The 17,888-nt window shown below is 32.6% G+C and overlaps 2 protein-coding genes across 3 annotated transcripts in view; one reads left to right on the top strand and one right to left on the bottom strand.

Moving 5' to 3' along the window:
* LOC101887396 (protein Mabiki-like) overlaps window positions 1-17,888 on the bottom strand; it is an 87,009-nt gene that overhangs the window by 2,628 nt on the left and 66,493 nt on the right. The gene's annotated exons all lie outside the window — the stretch shown is intronic.
* LOC105261703 (uncharacterized) overlaps window positions 12,302-17,888 on the top strand; it is a 73,802-nt gene continuing 68,215 nt past the window's right edge. The window contains exon 1 of the mRNA XM_059125166.1: window positions 12,302-12,780. The gene's annotated coding sequence lies outside the window, so the exon portion shown is untranslated. The remainder of the gene's footprint in view (window positions 12,781-17,888) is intronic.

Here is a 17,888-nt window from a genome sequence, read left to right as displayed (position 1 = left end):
CTTTACACCGAGCTCATTTTTCAATATTTGCCAAATAAAATATTGAGATATGTTCAGCTCATGAGCTATTTTTCGGCCACTGGGACGCAGTTTTCGATCAAGTCGCTTCTTTACTTTTCGAACCATTTCTGCTGATGTTGTTTTTTTTCCGTCCACTTCCTTGACCTCGGGCTTCGCTACCAGTATCACGGTAACAGCGGGGGTACGAGACACAAAAGATTTATTCACATTTAAATGTTGGTGTGCTCTAACAGTAGCCACTTGTGGTTTTCCAGCCAAATATAAAGAAATCGCACTATCACGCTTGAATTCCATCACGAATAAGTTTTTTTTTTCTGGAAATTTCTCACCAAAATGCTTTAGTATGCTTGTAAACAATATAATGAGCTGTCACTGGAAAAATTTTAACAGCTGTCGTACGAGTGGCTTAGAAATGACAGCAGTGTGAGGATGATTGCAGTTTTTTCATCTCACCCTGTATAAACGATCTATATTTTTGATTTTGAACTCAGTAGTAGATCCTTAAGAATTTTTTAAATAATACTTATTTAAAGAACTAACGGATTTCTAAAAATATTTGTCTTTGATTTTTAAGCCTTTTTTTCAAGGGACATTTCAGCTCGTGTTTTTGAATCAAAAATCAATAATCGCTGATTTTAGAAGAATAATAATAATCGAGGACAATTTAAGTTTCGATCGTAAATTCCTAAGAATACTTTTAAAGGACCATATATTTTAACTGTAAACGTGAATTTGTTAACAATAATTCTAAAAATTTCCTGACTTTTATCGAATTTTTCAAAGAATAGTTTATAAGGACTAGCAAACCTTAAATCGGATTTTTTTAAATATTTCAAGAAGGACTATCAGACCTATCAACGTGGATTTAATAAAGAATATTTTATAAGGACTAGCAAAGCCAAAATCGAAGATTTTTAGAAAATATCGTTGATTTTATGATTAAAAACTTTTTCAAGGACTATCCGAGCTTTTATTGTGGATTTTATTAGGAATATCTGTTAAGGATTATTAGGTATATAATTCTGGATTTTTAAGATTTTTTCCAAGGCCATTAGAGATGTAATAGCAGATTTTTAATGAATAATTTGAAGAGTTATATCCATAGAAGAGGACATTTTTTGTATGTTTGTTTGTAATTTATGGACTCGAAAACTGCTGCACAGATTTTCCTGAAAATGTCCAAATATACTACAATATTGCCTGAAAGTAACATGGGCTATATACATTTTTGAAATTCCACTTGGAACTGGAGAACTAGCATCACAATCGGAGGAAGCTCCCAAAAATTTAGATTATATATGCACATATCTATTGATTGATTACATATTTGAAACAAAAATAAATGTTCTTAATCGTTTCAGATTGTATATAGCTCCCATATACATCTTCGGCCGATTTCATGTATTTGATGCACCAAACACGCTATGTACGTCTAATTTTAATGGAATTTGCAATGTGTAACGGAATTTAAAACGAACATAAGTTTGCCAAATTGTATTGAAATCGGTTCAGATTTGGATATAGCTCCCATACATATTTTCGGCCGATTTCGCTTATTTGGTGCACCAAACACGATACGTATGTCCGATTCCAATCAAATTCGGCATGATTGACTAAATTTGGTACTTTAAAAAAAATTGTCAAATTTTATTCAAATCGGTTCAGATTTGGATATAGCTCCCTTATATATTTTCGCCCGGTTTTATATATTTTATATATTAACGATGGGTACGTGATATGTAGGTCCGATTCCAATGAAATTCGACACGCTTGGCATTTGCTATGAAATTAATAAATCTCAAGTAAATTACATTAAAAATGTATTTACTAATAATGAAAATTATGTGTTTGCTTTTTATACTGTTTATGCAACAGGTTTGTATTTCAAGTTAAAATCTTCCTTTATTCTTAATTTTTTTTTTTTTTTTTTTTGATATTTTTATGGAAAAATTATTCTAGATCAAATTTCATTGTGAGTCTGTGTGAAAAATAAATATGTGTATCCAATATGTGCCATGAAAAATATCATATTTTTGGTAAATAAAAAAAGTAAGATCATTAGTTAATCAACTTAATTGTAGGTTCTCATCAGTCGATATTCTGCGCCATAAAATCTTATAAATAAAACATACATCTCTAGGTACATAAATTCTATTCCACCCTTCAAATAATTCCCATTTATGGTTATTTCCTAAAATGAGGATATTCTAAAATACATTTGTGTAATACCATAAAAAAATTATGACTTTCCATTTAACATTAAATTCCAGGTATCTCTTCTGAAACAGGATAAACATAAAGTTTTTCTCAACAAATGAAGTTTTATTGCTAAGGTGTTGTAAAAGTTATAGATGTGTTTTTTAACACATTTATGAGGAGTGTTATTTTGAAAAAGGGTATTTTTCAAAATAACGACCTTGACTGTCGTCCACAATTCGAGCAACCGTGAAATATTTGACAGGTATAACAATATGATGTTCATGAGAGGTAAGTTTTAAAGGACTAACGATTCTTCGCAAGGACGAAAATGTAGATTTCACAGTAATTATCCTCTCATTGTTGTTGAGGAGGGAAGATAACGAATTTAATATAAAAAGCAGAATATTTGGATTTAAAAGAATAATTTTCAATGGCTTCAGAATTTTAATTAAGATCTAAAAGAAAAGCTTATTCTGGTTTATTATGGTATTATTAGTATTTATGAATAAATTTGAATGAATAAATATTATTTTAGTATTCTCGAAGAGAAGTTAATTAAGAAAATTATACATGTGATTAAGTAAATCCTTTTCCCACGTGGAGATATAAAACGTAGATTTTAACACTTCATATCCTAACTAAATCAAACTTGCCAAATTTTTTCACGGATTTTTTTTAAATATCGTATTTAAAGTTCGTAATGGTATATTTTTCGATGGAATTATTTTAGTACTTTTTTACGTTTCTTCAAAATGGTGGAGGGATTAAAAGTTCAGCCCGGCCGAACTTAGCTGTTTTTTCCTTATTATTATTATTGTTATTATAAGCATAAAATTCTAAGTCGATTTAACGATGTCCGTCTGTCTGTCTGTTGAAATCACGATACAGCCCACATTATTTAGCGTAGAGCGCCAAAATTTAGTAGACAATTTTGTATTGTGTCTAGGATGGTTGGTATTGAAAATGAGATATATCGGTCCACATATAACGGTACCTCCCGATATTCGGTATTTTGATGATTTATCCCAATTTTTTTCACTGATTTATCTGAAAATTGGTATTTGTAGGTCATAATGGGTCCCAGTTCGTGTGGCGAGACATTGCATGTATAGGTCCACGCTTTGGCATAGCCCCCATATAAAGGTACCTCCCGATATTCGGTATTTTGATTATTTTTGCCACATTTTTTCACGGATTTGTCTAAAAAGTGGTATTTGTTGGTCACAATGAGTTCCAGCTCCGGCGGCGAAACATTGCATGTATGGGTCCACGATTTGGTATAGCCCCCATATAACGGTACCTCCCGATATTCGGTATTTTGATGGTTTTTGCCACCTTTTTTCAAGGATTTGTCTAAAAATTGGTATTTGTAGGTCATAATGGGCCCTAGTTCGTGTGGCGAAACATTGTATGTATAGGTCCACGTTTTGGTATAGTCCCCATATAAGGGTACCTCCCGATCTTCGGTATTTTAATGATTTTTGACACATTTTTTTACGAATTTCTCTGAAAATTGGTAGTTGCAGGTCATAATGGGTTCTAGCTCCTTTGGCGAAACACTGTATGTATAGGTCCACGTTTTTGTATAGCCCCATATAGCCGTATTTCCCGATATTCGGTCTTTTGATGATTTTTCGCACATTTTCACATGAATTTTTCTAAAAGTTGGTATATGTGGGTCATAATGGGCTCTAATGTTTCCTTTAACCTAAGGTAAGGGGTATTAAAAGTTTGGCCCGGCCTATCTTAATCTTTTTTTTTACTTTTTATTAACTACGATACTGTTAGAAATTTGCAATACATAACAAGTAGCCTTTAGGATTTAGTTCGTTTCTGTTTTCAGTATCATTGGCAGCGCCAAAAATGTCTTTAGAAACCATCTCAGGAGTGGCAACAAGCGTTTTGAACATAATTTTTAGAAAAGTTAAAAATTAAAAATATTTTCCTTTAAAACTGCAACGAAATGATACCATGAAATTCACATTTGCATCCTAGGAGGGTCTATCTGTTACTTTTAACACATATAAAAGACAATTTTTATACCTGGACAATAGTCGACGGTTGCTCGAATTGTGGACGAATGTCAAGGCCATTGAATGAGGGTATTTTTTTAAATTGCAATTGTCATAAAGGTTTAAAAAATATTTCCTTAATTTTACAACAACATGGCAATAAAAAGTACACTTTTCAAAATTGTTCTGTATGTACCTGGAATCGAGATTAAATTTAAAGTCATAATTTTTGTGGAATCACATGACAATATTTTAAGAAAACAAAATTCAGGATATAACAATAAATCGGAAACGTTTTCAGCAGAAATAAGTGCTAGCATTTTAGCCAAGGTTGCACATTTTATGATAATTATATGTTCTTGAAGGAGAAGAAACGTATAAAAAACGGATATCGTATGGTAAAGCGACTAGATTGACCAATATGGTCAATGGATTACATGTTCATAATTTATAAATGCAATAATCTGGCCAATACACTTTAGGATCCACAAATGATGAGTCCTAATATTAATTTGAACTCAAACTTTTTTATAAGTACAACGAAATATGAAGAAAACAAATCACCACCGTTTTTTCGAATACCCTTTATGGTTACCCAACTTAACATTAGATGTTCGGTAGTACAAATATTGCAATGTGCAAATATTGAAAAGAACTGTGGAATAATTTAAGTTATATAAAAGTTATAATTATTATCAATTAAAAAAAGTAAAAAACGCCTAAGGCCGGACTGGATTTTTCATGCCCTCCTCGAAGGAACTTGAAAAAATACCATAGAAAATACCGTTTAAATGAAAATCGTTATATGGGAGCTATACGAAGACGAGGACCTGCATAAATAATTTTTTGTCATGGGCTGTAGTACCGATTCCGAACTTCAAATATGAAATATAAAACAGTTCCGGTGAATAATGTTGCTAATATCATCAAAATACCGAATATAGGGAGGCACCGTTATATGTGGACTATACGAAGTCGTGGACCTGCATAAACAATTTTCTGTCACAGGATGTCTAGGTACTACATCCTGTGACAGAAAATTATAACTTCAAATATGACATTTCAAAAAATGTTGGTGAATTTTGTATCTAAAATTCTCCACATACCGGAAAATAGGGAGGTACCGTTATATGTGGGCTTCACGAAGTCGTGGACCTGCATAGCCATTGTTTTTGTCTTAGGTTGTAATATCCATCACGAACTTTAAATACGAAATTTAAAACAATTCCGGTGAATAATTTCGCTAAAATCATCTATATACCGAATATCGGAAGGTATTGTTATATGGGTGCTATAAGACGTGGATCTGCATACGCAATTTTTTGTCATACGTTGTAGTACCCATTACGAACTACAAATGTCGAATTTGAAACAATTCCTATTAATAATGAATTATAAAAATATCGAATAATGGGAGGTACTGTTATATGGGGGCTATACGAAAATGTTGATTGCCATGGCCCATCTAAAAACTTAACCTACCTACTGACAAAATACCCATGTGTGCTAAATTTTAGCCTTCTATCTCAATTCGCTCGAAATATAGCGTGATTACATTACTAAGTCCAATTTTAGAATTTTACGCTGATCAAGAATATATATACTATGTTGGTCTGACATGAGTAGTTACAAACGGATTAATATACCCTTCCCTTCATACTTCGGGTACCTCTCCTACAAAGGTTAAAAATTTAAAATATTCATTAAGCTAATAAAACACGAAATTAACATCTGATCCCATTCAGTATTGGCACATCTCAATATTTCTATCAATACATATCTGTTATACTCCCCACATAGGGAGTGGACCGATATTGCCCATCTCCGAACTCGATCTAAGTTGGACAAAAATATTATGACGTACCTAGTTTGGATCAAATCGAATACTCCATTCGAGAGTAATCGTCCACGCCAGCCAGCCACACTGAAGGACGGACATCGCCAAATGTCCTGAAACGGATTTGGTCCAAAGAGACCTATGTTCTAAAACCGTTATTTCGACTATCTAAAGGTATACTCTCTCGGTCGTATCTAATGGTATATACTCTCGGTAGCCACATGGCTGAATGTATGAAACCAGTAAAAAAAGTCTTAACGTCGGGCGGGGCCGACTTTATGATACCCTACACCACTTTGCATATTTAGTAGAGATTCACATAACAAATAAAAGTTTTAATGGGGAATATGTTAGAATTAAATCATACCAACCTCCTCTGAATCGGTTTCTACTAAATTTGTCGAGGCATTTGCGCCTTTTCAATTCGGGCTTGTATTATCCATTTGGTGCACAATTAACTTAAAATCTGATAGATACATATGAGAGCTATATCTAAATCTGAACCGATATCGATAAAATTTGGCAAAGGTGTTTCTGAGCTGTATTTTATATATTTTCCCGAATATCGTTACTACGGAGTCCATATTACGGCTATACAGGGCAAATTCAACAAATCGGATGAACAATATGTATGGGAGCTATAACTATATCTAAACCGATGTCCATCAAATTTGTTTCTTACTTACTGGTTTCTAGACTCAATTCGGTCGAAAGTACCAAATTCCATTCCGACCAAATTTAACATACTTATTTTCAGGTCCAATCTGGTTGTACATGCAAAATTCCATACAATTTGGGCTGATATTACATGTTTGGTACACAATATAAGGCAAAATTAAATTTTGACCGATTATCTCCAATTTCAATACGGTTCGTCCTTGGGTCAAATAAAATATTCGCGCAAAATATCATCTGACTCGGGCAATAAATGCGACCTGTACTTTGTTTACATGGACATGCATAAATCGACTCAGAATGTGATTCTATGCAGATCATCGAAAGGAACTATTGGTCTATCTTGTTTCCTTTTGCCTGTTAGAAACAAATGCACAAAGACATAATATCCTGACCACCTTGTGGTGTAGGGTATAAAGAGCAAGATATATCAAATTAGGTGCTACTGTCATAGGCGACTATAACAACATGTGGACCAACACTCCCTCTGCCTAATAAAGAAATACGTATCTTCAGAATTCCAAATTTTTATCTCAATATAGCGTGATTACAACTGACATTTATGTTATATTTACAAATTTCATATCTTCAAAGATTTAAGAGAAATTTGATGAATAATATTTTGGGATTTGATAACATTTCTCCAAAATGTAGTTTTTTTGTAGGGCAAATAAACTCGCATTCACAAGGAGCACGGCTTAAACTGTACTTTCTTATTTAAAATTTGTCCGTGATTGATATTCCGAGATATGTATATAGTAGATTTTTTCGACTATTTTAAACGTTTAAAACAACATTTAATAAGGGATTATAGCCATTTTGGATTAGTCCCGATTGAATCGGGATATTCTTTCATTTCGAAAATTCTAATCTTCCGACAGCTAATGGTCTATAGAACAAGTAATAACGACAATGTCATTATGAGCAATTCTAAATTTCAAAATAGAATGTTAGGTTAAAGGCAGATATCGGTCGGAGTAAATCGATATAATTCTTCTTTGAAACGGACCAAATACCAGCACAGAGATTTTCAATACGACATTAAAACTCCAAGGCTACTAATTTTTTCATAGAATTTAAATTTATAAACATTATAAAACCAATAACAACAATTTTTTCTCGTTGGTATTACGCAATACGAAGTGTGCGACATTTGTCTTTTGACCTACTTTCTAGAATCTATGTGAAAAACCTTGAAGTTATAAAATTCCTAGCAAGCACATCTTCCCTTCTTTTTAGAAAATCTTTTCATTTTATGGCATACACCCGCAATTCCCTGACCATTTCCTACAAAATAAAATGTTTATAGCGTCAATAAAACATAATCTGTAAAAAAGGACTACACCGAAAAATATATTTAATAACAGGATGAACGTAAAAATCCGGATTAGTAGTAGTAGTAGTAGTAAAAAACTTCTTTATTGAATAAATATTTTCAAATACAGTATGACATTAATAGATATTAAGAAGTTGATATTGGGATTGCGACAATGTTTTTAAAACGTCTGTCGCCTAGTTTAATAAATTCAAAGTTTTTCTTTTTTAGATAAAAGTGTTTAGTTAAATTCATTTATCAAAAGCTGCCTGTATTTATAGCTGACTTCAATGTAGTTTGTTAAGTCATTCCAGCCACTTTCTTCTTCGCCATTGAGTATCTTGATTATTTCCTCTTCATCAAGCGTTGGCTTTCTGAATGATCTCATTCTGAATTCTCGTAATACGGGACAAATTCCTAGAAAGTGCTGCATCGTTTCTACTTCCCGCATATTACAAAGCTTGCATTCTCTATTTCGGTCTCCTTGGTCAAATCTGTTGTATTCCAGAGGTATCATACCGCTACGCGCTTTAAAGATGCAAATGATTTTCTCTTCAGAGTACTTATCATTTAAATAGAGATGGCCAATATTTGTTTTTAGATGTCTATAAATTCGTTGACTCTGGCTATTTTCTTTTTTCCGTATATTTTCATTGTGGATTTGTAACTTTATGCATTTTATAATATCCTGACAGAAAGTAAACCAGTTGTTTTGAGAGGACATTACATGCGACCATTCCAAACTAAATGATTCAGCCAGTACCTTCAATTCCTTGGCCCAAAAAGTGTTCTTGCGATATATGAGTTGTGTAAGTTTTTGAGGAAGCCTGTTTTCAGAATATTGAAACAGAGTTTTTCCGAGATAGTTGAGGTGTAGCCCCAGTGTATATATTTGAGTATCTTCAACATCCGTTTCCAGCATCAAAATGTGGTTTGGAGTAAAACTAGGAACTCTCAATATTCGTTTAAGAAAGAATCTCAATAATGTGTTAGACTCTTCGAAGTAAGTGAATCCCCAGACCTGGGCAGCATATGTTTGTATGGATCTACAAACTGCTAAAAACAGCTTCCATTTTGCGTTCATATTTATGTCTGCTTTACCAATAAATTGTTTCCATGTCGAGTTTATAGCATTTTTTGCCTCTTTATTCCGATTTTGTACGTGTTTTAGGAACTTCATTTTTGGTGTGAACGTCACGCCTAAATACTTAAATTCATTTGAAATTTTGATTTCTCTGCCATTATACATCCATTTTTCATGTTTGCTTAGTTTCCCTCCGTTTCTAAAGACCATTATTTCCGATTTGGATAAGTTTACTTCTAGGCACCAAATTTTGCAGTATGTTTCCACTTTATCTATCATTTTTTGGAGTATTGCAATATCATCAGCAAGAAGCACAATATCATCTGCGTACAAAAGACTTCTGATATTGATATTGTCCACGAAAAGTCCACCACCAATATGCTCGTGCAGATCGTTTATATAAAGTGCAAATAATAACGGTGACAATAGACAACCTTGTTTTACACCTTTTGTAGTTGGAAAGAAATCTGAAAGCTCTCTTCCATTCCATACTGCCGATTGGGTGTTATTGTATATTCTTTCTATTAATGTGACCATTTTGTATGAAATTCCCATTCTAAACAGCTTATAAATAAGTGCTTGTCTTGATATGTTATCAAATGCTGCTTTGAAATCGATGAAAAATGAGTATACTTTTTTCTTTTCTGCTAATTTGAGTTCGACAATAGTGGCAAGATTGTATATGTTGTCAACTGTAGAGTAGTTTCTACGAAAGCCAGCTTGATATTCGTTCAAAATTTCATGTTTTTCAACCCAATTGTAGAGCCGTTCATTAATTATCCCCATAAAAATTTTTGCCGCACAGTTCATGAACGAGATTCCTCTATAATTAGATGGCTCATTAAAATCTCCTTTTTTATGTATCGGAAAAATTACCGTTTTTGTGAAAGAGGTATCAATATTTGTGCTCGAAAATATGTTATTATATACATTCAACAATTGAGTATGTAGTTGTTCTGTGCCATTTATATAAAATTCGTATGGAATCCTGTCTTCTCCGGGAGCTTTATTTCTTTTCACACATGCAAATATTTTTTCCAGTTCGGACATAATTATTGGTGTGTCCAAATCAACATCTTCCTTATATGTAGGCGCATAGTAAATGAGTGTGGATTCTTCGGAATTATTTAAGAGACTTGAATAATAGCATTTAAAGATTTCTGGGGTTATATTTATCCCTACGAAGTTGCTTTCATTTCGAAGTTCTCTTGCCATTTTCCACCATTCTCCTGCGTTTCGTATGCTGTTTAGATTATTGCCGATTGATTTATAATATGCAGATTTACTTATATTACATATGTTTTTGTATTGGATTTGTGCGGCTGAATACCTTCTTTTGTCATCCAGATCTCCAGTTCTTCTATATATTTTGAGCAAATTAAAACTGTTTAAACGAGATTTGTTGCATGTATTATTGTACCATTTTTGTTTTGCTTGAAATGTCGGCTTGTTTGAATATTGTGTGGGATATGACCTTGAAATCGCCTTACATATTGCCTCCAGGCATGACTGTGTTGTTTCTTGGATTACTTCCAAATTTATGTTCAATCTTCGTTGGTAGTTATTCTTATTATTCTCTTTCCAGATGAGTTTTGGCAGTAATGACATCTTTTCTTCTGTTTGCGAATAGGATCCAATATTTATCCTTACTAGAATCGGGAAATGATCAGACCATACCTTATCCTCCACTCTAAATTCTACAATTCTTTCTAGAACTTCCTTAGATACTGCACATAAGTCATTCACAGAATCGCCTAATGTTGATATGTATGTGAGATCTCCTTCCTTATCGCCTTTTGTTATTCCGTTTAATATAAGCATATTGTAATCATCACAAAGCTGTATGAATTTTGAACCTTTTTGATTAACTATTTTGTCTTTTGATTTCCTTAAATCATATCCTGAGTAGAACTTTTTCCGGTATATATCTCCGATACTCTGATTCACTTCTCCAATTCTCGCATTGAGATCTCCTATTACTATCTGATTTGAGATGTCCGCGGTTTGAAATATTTGGCTCAGTTTTCTAAAATCGTGATCCCAAGTAGATGGCCTGAGGTATTGGGGTATAAGTGTATATACTTGTTCCTTATATTGTAATTTTATAATGAGCTTGTCATCTGTATGGATAATTTCGTATGAGACACCCATATCAATCATTTCTTGTTTGATGCCTATTATTATTCCACCAATTGCTCTTCCAAACCTATGGACCCTTATAGCAGGCTCGAAAACTAATTGATATCCGATAAAATATGTCTTGGCTCTTTCCATTTTTCCCCTTTCTAAATGTGTTTCCAATAATAAAAATACTTCATATTGTGTTATATATTGAAAAAACGTTGGGTATAGATATTTATTTTCTAGACCATTTATGTTATATGATAGTATGGATATGCTTCTTGTTTCGTTTACGGGAGTTATGTGCATCAGTTTTTTGGATGAAAATCGTTAATCAGAGTACCATAATTTAAATTGATTGACTTTATAACGTCTCCATACAACTTAACGAGTTCCTGTTCTCCATCAGCGTTGCCAGATACAAGTTTGTTATCTGCATTCCATCTGAACCAACTGTCTTTTATTTTAATCCTGTCTTCTCTCACCACGACTTTATGTTGTTTGCTAACTGAAAGTAGGTTTTTCTTAAGTGTAAGAAAAGCTTTCTTATGTTGTTGTTTATTAGGTATCATATCCCTCTCTATAGAAATATTTGACCCAGCTAATTTTCTGGTATTCTGAAAAACGTCTTGTATTGCCTTTTCATTATCAAGCTCTACAATTACTGCCATTTTGCCGTTACGGTCAAAAACTTTTTGCGCGTTCTTTATGTTGGCTAATGTGGCTAACTTTTCCTTAAACAACTTCACCACCTCTTCTCTTGGATTTTTGTTGCTTGGCAATCCTTTGATGAACAATTTATTTGGTTTAATCTGGTTCTGAAGCCAATTAATATCTCTTTTAAGTTGTGTGTTTTCATTCTTTACATTGCTTAGTTCTTCTTTTAATGCCTGATTTTCTGATTTAAGGCCATTTATGTCAGTACTAAAATTAACCATTTCAAGTCTTAAATCCTCTAAATCAGACTTTGTGGGTAGAGTTTTCAGCTTTTCATCTAAGTTCGTATTGATGGTTTCTTTTATTAATTTCACAAGATCATTGGGGTCCATGTTTGATGTTGTTTTACTGTTCTCTGGCGATTTGATTTCTACGTGTTTACGTTTAGGTGTTTGACAACTATCCTGCATGTTTCCGTACCCTGGAAGTTATCATAAATGGCAATGCTGTTGATCACAGATGTTATTTATCGATAACTCTAACTTTTATTATCGGAAAATTGCCACCACTAAACTTGGTTAGATAGAGTCAGCTGCTAAGTTTGTTTTGATTTCTCAGTGTTAGTTTACTCGTTGGTTTTATATTTGTGAATTTTGAGTGAAAATTCTTTCTTTTAAAATATTGTGAAAATAAATTAAATTTGCTGCTCACCAAAAGCTCTGCAGACGTTTATTTGTTGTGTTTGTGACTATGTGACTGCTATGGATTGTTATGATGTCCCACGCACTGGAATCATTTGTTTATTCTTGGAGAAATTTTGCTTCAATTGGAGACTCTATCTACGCACGTCTGTCCGCTGGTAATTATGAGAGTTGAAAAAAATCCGGATTAAAATTTTATTGCTTAGATGTTGTTAAGATTTTTTTTCACAATTTTATGATTCGAGTTAATGTAGGTCACAGGTAAAAAGGGAAAAGGGGTACTAAAAAACATGGTCCTTTCAACTTGACCTTGACTATTACCCACAATTTGAGCAGAAATCTAATTACCCAGAACAGGTAGCTGTAACTGCGATTATCGAATTTGTATAAATAATTTGCAAGCGTCTTAAGAAGGCATCATTAACAATTCAACCTTAAAAGTGTTAGCAAACAAAAAAGTAAAAAATGGCAACTCAAAATAAAAGAAAATTTAATGAAATGGAAACTCAAATCACTGACGATTTAATGTTGCGGAATGGCATCATGAATCTGTCTATACATGGAGCACAGCAACCACCATGCAAGAGAAAACCACCTTCAGCCTTGTTTAGGCCCTGGGAGGATAAGGTGAAGACATCAAATACATCCTGCAAATTCCAAGAGAAGAAACAAAAAGTTCAACAAACGAATCGGAATGTCAGCAGCCAGAAAGGCTCGAATCTTCGTTTTATTTTGGAACAGCCAAAATATAATCCTCATACACAGACACCTTCAGCGAATCTCCACACTGAACACCATTTATTGCAACAATACTATATGGCACAACAGCAACAACATTATGCCCTTTGGATGGAACAATCGTATAGATCGAATCTCTATTTGAAGCATTTGCAACAATCTGCCCTGCAGAGACAACAACAACAACAGCCCTTCATATTTGGTCTACCGCGCTAAAGAATCAGAGGAGGAAAATTAATCAGATATAAATATCGAATCTTTAAAAGATTTTATTTGTTTATAATTTGAAATAGGAGATCTGTGATATAATAAAATATTAATTTATCTATAAATAAAATATAAATTTAATAAAACAATTTAATATTTTTGGAATAAATATTTGAAATTCATTTAATGAAACAAACATCGTTTCGACTTAGCTTTTATGAAATATAAATGAGGAACAAGTAAAAAAACTTTTAATACCCTCCACCATTTTGTAGGAACCTGAAAATCTATACGAAGACGTAGTCTTTCATAAGTAAATTTTTTTATAGGCTATAGTACCGTTTCCGAACTTTGAAACAATTCCGGTGAGTAATGCCGCAAAAATCATAAAAATACCGAATATCGGGAGGTACCGTTATATGGGGACTATACGAAGACGTTGATCGACACCAAATATCATAAATTTTTTAAAGAAGAATAGATTAGTACATTTTTCAAGGACCAGCTGACTACATATTTATGACTTAAAAAATCTGAGATCACCTGGGTGGATGTTTTCAAAAAAAAAAAAGAAATCCTGAACAAAAATCTTAGATATTTTATAATACATTTTTTAAAGACATCCTGACATGGCATGATGGATTTAAAAAGAAATGAGAAACTCCTGACAAATAAAAAATTGCAGATACCTCCTAAAAATTTTGAATATTTTCAAGGTCCCCGGAAATTGTGAAAAAATTGTGAACGAAATATTTTCAGGGGTCTCTCAAAAACTCTGATTTGTTAGATAATTTTAGGAAAAGGTTTCTTACTAAAAATCGTGGATTTTTTGGAAAATTTTGCAGGGACCTATAGCCCAAATAGTTTTTATAAAGAATAATTTTATGTACCCCATGAAAAATAATCTGGCATTTTTATCACTGACCTCAGGGACGGGAGCCTTACCGAAATTCGTTGATCTTTTTAAGAAAATTAGCACATTCTGACCTGAATAAAACCGAGAATTTTTAAAGGACCACTTTTTTAATAGACCTCCTGACAAAAAGTTGTGCATTTTTTAAGAGAAACATTCTCAAGGACCTCTTTTTTAAGGAAAATATGCCAGGAACATACGGATTAAAAATGATTTTTTTTTGAAAAGTTTTTCGGAGTCTTCTAATCAAAAATTTCGAGTTCTAAAGTTTATTTCAAGGCCCTTCTAACCAAACATCGTGGATTATTAGGCATGTATTCCAAAACAACCCTGTCCAAGAGTCGAGGATATTTTAAGAAAAAATTTCAGGGACCTATAGCCCAAATAGTTTTTATAAAGAATAATTTTAGGGACTCCGTGAAATATAAAATTGTAAATTTTGCACTGACCTAAGGGAAGGTCCCCTTCGAAAATTGTGAATTTTTCAAAAAAAATCTGTAATGCTTTGTATATAAAAATCGCATTTTCAAATCAAATTTTCAAGAATTTCTTCGATTGTTAATGGAAAAAATCTGATTCAGAAAATTGTACATTTTTGAGATATAAAAAATCGTGTTTTTTAATTTTCTTTCAAGAGACACGCTGTCAAAAAATCGTGGATTTTTTAGAGAAAACAATTCAGAGACCCTCTTATTAAATATCCCATCTCTTTACATAAAATCTTGGATATTTCAAGCACCCGAGCAAAAATCGTGGATATTTAAAAAAATCACCCAGACTTCCATTAATCATGGTTCCTTTTAAAGAAAATATTTTAGGGACGTCCTAACCAAACATCGGGAATTATTTGAAGAAAAATGGTCAGAGACCTTCAGAACAAAAGTCTTATGTATACTTGTCAAGGGCTCTCATGACAATGATTTGGTACATTTTTAAATTAAGCATGGACCTCTTCACCAGAAACCATTGATTTTTCAGAAAATGTTCAGGAATCTATTAATCGAAATTCGAGGTTTTTTTTTAAGTTTTAAGTATCTCTTGACCAAAAATCCAGAAATTTTTAAAAACATATCTTACAAATAATTCTGAAATTTTAAAAAAGTCTTCAAGGGCCCACATTTGTTATTCTTTTTTATAAAAAATTTCAGGGAACTCTGACCAAAAATTATCGGGTTTTTCAAAAATATTTCCAGGGTCCTTCTGACCAAACATCGTGGATTATTACGATACATGAAGTCTTCTTGAAGAACATTTTCTGAGATCTCCTGTCCAAAAAAATATTTGAAACATTTGATTATAAGATCGTGATTTTTAAGTAGATTTTCAGCCACCTATAAAGCACACATATGACACTTTCAAAGAAAATTGTCAGGGGTCTAGTGGCCAAAAATGCAAGTTATTACAAAAAATGTTTAGGTATCTCTTGACCAAAAATTGTGGGATTGTTAAGAAAAAAGTTTTAAAAAAAGTCTTCAAGGGCTAACAATTTTGGATTTTAATAAAAAAGTTTCAGGGACCTTCTTACCATTTTTTTTGGGTTTTAAAAAATATTGCCCTGAAATTGTAAAAACCCAATTTAAAAAAATTGTTCCTTTGAATGAGATTTTAAAGAAACATCTTGAAGGTCCTGCTGAAAAACGTGTTGTTTTTTTTTTTTTTTTTGAAAAAATTTGAGGGACTATTTGTCCAAAAATTCGGTCAAAAGATGGGTCAACCTCCTAAGCTAAAATCGAGGATTTTTTTGACAAACATTTTACCAAGACCTCTTAAGAAAAAAATTTTTATCAAAAACTCTGGCTCATCAATATTTGAAGAAATTGATATTTAATATTTATTTGAAAAATTTAAATTTTTTATGAAATATTTTAGGAAGCCTCTCCTGGTAAATAAAAAAATTGGGTTTTCCTGAAATTGTGATTATACTCTGCACCACAAGGTGGTCAGGTTATTATGTTTTTGTGCATTTGTTTGAAATTGGAAATAATCGGTCAAAATTTAGATATAGCTCCCATATATATCTTCATCCGATTTGCCTTTTATTGTGACCCAAACGTGTAATATCAGCCCGAATAGTATGGAATTTTGCACATGCAACCAAATTAGGCCTGAAAATAAGTATGCCAAAAATAAGTATGAAAATAAGTATGCCAAATCGGTTCAGATATAGCTATAGCTCCCATGTATATTGTTCATCGGATTTGTTATTTTTGTCCTCCGCAGCCGTAATATGCACTCCGTAACAACAATATTTGAGAAAATATATCAAATACAGATCCGAAATACATTTGATAAATTTTATCGAAATCAGTTCAGATTTGGATATAGCTCCAATATATATAAATTCGTCCGATTTACATTTTATTGTACACCAAACCTCTAATATTTGTCCAAATGGGATGACATTTGGCACTTACGACCGAATTGAGTCTAGAAGCTAGTATGTCAAATTTGGTGAATATATATTGTTCGTCCGATTTGTTATATTTGTTGCCCACAGCCGTAATATGCCCTCCGTAACAATTCAGGGAAATATATCAAATGCAGCTCAGAAATATCTTTGCCAAATTTTATCAAGATCGGTTCCGATTTGGATATAGCTCCCATATATATCTTAATCCGATTTCAAATGCACCAAATGAGAAATACGAGTCCGAATTTACAAGATACAAATGCTTCGGTATATTTAGTCCTTTGTCCAATTAGTTCAGTTATAATCATAGCGTATATAATTGAATTCCCACATAAAAACTTTTAATTGTTATGTGGAGCTCTTCTAAATTAGCAAAGTGGTGTAGGGTATCATAAAGTCGGCCCACCCGACTTTAGGACTTTCTTTACTGGTTTTTAGGAAAAAATATCAGGGACCATCTGACCAAAAATATGAATTTTTACTCCAAAATTGGACATAGGCCTCCTAAGCTAAAATTGAGGATTTTTTGAAGATCACTTTACAAAGACCTCTAAAAAATTTGCAAGTTTATCGAAAACTTTGGCTCGTCAATATTTAAAGACATTTTCAGGAGGCTCCTCAGCAAAAATCGTAATTTTTTAAGAAATATTTAAAGGAGCTCCTGACCAAGGAGCCTCTCCTGAGAAATTAAAAATAAGTAGGGCTATCCTGAAATCGTGATTTTTTAAAAGAAAAAGAACCTTGGTTCTTTTAATGATAGATTCAGGGATCTTAGCACTAAAAATCATGTCATTTTTAAAGTAAATTTTTCAAAGGCCTTCGGATTATAAATCGTTAAGTTCTTAAGGAAAATGTTTTGAAAGAAAATTTTTCTGGGCTTCCTTTCCAATGTGGGAGGAGTTTTAGCAGAAATCATAGATATTTGAAGAAAATGTTGTGGAAAGTTGTGCCCTACTTTTTTTTAAACAAATTTCCTGCAAATGTTGTGGATTTTTTTC

Source organism: Musca domestica, unplaced genomic scaffold (assembly GCF_030504385.1).
Source record: "Musca domestica strain aabys unplaced genomic scaffold, Musca_domestica.polishedcontigs.V.1.1 32, whole genome shotgun sequence".
NCBI lineage: Eukaryota > Metazoa > Arthropoda > Insecta > Diptera > Muscidae > Musca > Musca domestica.
The sequence above is the reverse complement of the archived record's forward strand: the minus strand, read 5'-3'. Positions and strand labels throughout refer to the sequence as shown.